Genomic DNA, 3074 nt, shown 5'->3' with positions numbered 1-3074 from the left:
AGAGATCACCAAAGCGATCACTTTAAACTTTATGAACTAATTAAAACTGGCCATGGGCTAAATTTAGGGACTCTATATATTAATTTGATTGTGTCAATTTAAACATTACATTTTAATTACCATAACAATTAAAACCCCCATCATGGATCCACTGAGTTTTGCACGAGAAATATAACAATGGTACACACGAAAAAGATATTGTCTTGTTCAACCAATAGAACTCATCATTTTAATCCTCACATTAGAGAGAGACAAATACTTTATCAAATAGACAAAATCTCCTGTGGATATTGATGATGATGTACTAAGTTCTAATTATCAAGAGTTTAGTAGTTCAATTAACACGTCTTGGTGTTTTTAAAAGAGACGCCCAGGACTTCATGTTATAATTATATATATATATATATATTTATATATATAGGGTAAAGTTTAGGTACTGTTTTTTAGGTCCACCTCTTAAAATTCAGCCATATGACTGTACTTAACTAAAAATACACTTCCATCTTATGAGAAAAAAGCCACATGGTTGAATTTTAAGAAGGAAACCTAAGAAACAATATCTAAGCTTTACCATATTTATATACTTCAACTAAAATTCTATTATTAAACAAAAAAAAAAAAAAAATATCAATCTTTGCATGGAGCCTTAAATGCTTTTTCTTTTACATTAAGGCATGATATTTACTAGTTTTTATAAATTTTACTAATTATTATTCCATCTTATGAGAAAAAAGTCACATGGTTGAATTTTAAGAAGGGAATCTAAGAAACAATATCTAAACTTTACCATATTTATATACTTCAACTAAAATTCTATTATTAAACCAAAAAAAAAAAAATATCAATCTTTGCGTGGAGCCTTAAAATGTTTTTTCTTTTACATTAAGGCAAGATATTATTAGTTTTTATAAATTTTACTAATTATTATTGCATACGTTGAGTTATTCATTGTCATACACAATTTTACAATTACAAATAATTTCTAATTATCACCACTCTATAAATTTATGCAAGCTCTCTTTATATAATTACACTCTATAGTCTATTCCCTCAAAATTCAATGTACCCACACAGTACATAAAGAATTAAATCAGTATACAATGCAAATTGGATGGTCAGTGCATCTAACCAGGCTTAAATTTAGCCAAAAAATTACAATGTTACTAATAGCTAATATAAAACTTGTTCTCATATATATCAGATTACAGATTATTATTATAAATCCAACCACTAAGTTGGCCATCCAGCATTGCTGCTGAACCTGATGTATTTGCCTTTTGTTCTATGTTTAATGAAAGTACCCAAAAAAAAAAAAATCCAACCAAGAATTGAACTTTGATAAATTTGAAAACCCCCCAATTGATACTGTATAGCATATGATCTCAAGCTTAAATCTGTAAACAAATCCCTAATCTACGAGCTAAAAAGATTACAGATTATAATAAATCCAACCAAAAATTGAAGTTTGATAAATCTGAAATGCCCACAATTGATATTGAATAGCACACGATCACAATGGTTAAACTTGTAAACAAATCCTTAATCCTAAACGAAAGCAATAAAAATTAGAACTACATATAGCCATAAACATCTACTACGAACTAAAAAGATCAAATCTTTTCGTTGTCTTCCTAATCTCACATGAACTGAGCTCCTGGGGGGAATTTCATGTTGGGATTCTGAGCCATGAATTGTTTCATCAGCTGTCCTTGTTTAATCTCATCGCTTGTTGGAAGTCCCTTCTGTTTCTGCGTCTGATCAAACATCGTCTTCTCCACTGCAGAACGGGTCTCGGAGTCCGAGTCAGACAACTTGCTTGGCTCCGGTTCAGCTTTTTGTGTCAATCTCTGGATAACCCTTCAACAAAGATTTTCACTACTCGCTCTGATCTCACAAAAGAACGGGTCTCGGAGTCCAAGTCAGACAAGCTGACCCTTGAGCCCAACCTTCAAAGTTCGTCTTTATGTCACACAAAAGAAGGCTGGATTTAGTGCCTTGTGGTACTGGTACGTTTACAGTGACTTCTTAAAGGGATTGATCCCATGAATAATTCTCTATATCTAGGCCGTTGTCTTTGTTAGAAACAGGTTTGTTCTCTTTCTGCTGCTTCCCCTCCTCCTCTGACTTTTTGGCCTCGGCTTCTTTCTCAGCAAGAATGATCTCTTCATAAACAGAGAGGATGGCCATGACTGACAAAGTTTTGGATTCACTGGGTTTGTTGGGAAACTAGTAAGGAAACGCTAGGAGGCTAGGATATCCATGGAGGGTTTTGTGAATTTTTGTGTGTATTAGGTTCTGACAGGATTCTGGGGATTTTTTTTTGAAAATAACACTAAAAGGCAAACTATTTTGTTAGTTCGCAGACTTTTGAAACTGATTTGGTATCTAACAACTTGAGAGCAAAGGACTCAATTTTGGAGTTATAAATCGAGTATAACTTACTTGATTTTTCCATCGCGGCAACAGCTGAGGTGGACATCTGGTCCACATAGGCACAGAACTCAAGTTTATTGGACTGGGTTTGGTTCAAAGGAAATTGAGTCCTTTGGACTCAATTTAGTTTAAATGGAAACCGAGTTTTCTGAACTCGATTTCATTTCAGCCCTGCACGTGTCCAGATCACTCAAAACACAGATCACTTAAACTGAAACACACTCAAACTCAAACACACCGAGTCTTCTCACAGTCTCTCACTCTCACTCTTCAAACTTGGTTTTCTCTCTCATTCTCACTCTTCAAATTGGGTTTTCCCTCTGCTTCAAACTTCACGGTCTTTCTTAGTCTCATTCCCTCTCAGTCTTCAAAGACTCTTCGCTCCGTCGCTCCGCCTCGCTCCGTTGCTCAGCCTCGTTCCGTCGCTCCGTCTTTTTCTCCCTCAGACATTGATTTTGGGTGGCTTCACTGGTAGGGACTCCACGTCTCTCTCTCTCTCTCTCTCTCTCTCTCTCTCTCTCTCTCTCTCTCTCTCTCTCTCCGTTGGTGTTTGAAACTTTTTTGTTTTTTTAGTGCTATTTGTTTGTTTGTTTATGATTTTATGTGGTAGAAGTAAAATTTTCTGGGCAAACTTTGTTTTA

General features: G+C 34.9%; 1 pseudogene; it reads right to left on the bottom strand.

Moving 5' to 3' along the window:
- Positions 1 to 1637: 1637 nt before the first annotated feature.
- LOC115967374 lies at positions 1638 to 2187 on the bottom strand (annotated as a pseudogene).
- Positions 2188 to 3074: the final 887 nt, after the last annotated feature.

Source organism: Quercus lobata, chromosome 2 (assembly GCF_001633185.2).
Source record: "Quercus lobata isolate SW786 chromosome 2, ValleyOak3.0 Primary Assembly, whole genome shotgun sequence".
Taxonomy (NCBI): domain Eukaryota; kingdom Viridiplantae; phylum Streptophyta; class Magnoliopsida; order Fagales; family Fagaceae; genus Quercus; species Quercus lobata.
The sequence above is the reverse complement of the archived record's forward strand: the minus strand, read 5'-3'. Positions and strand labels throughout refer to the sequence as shown.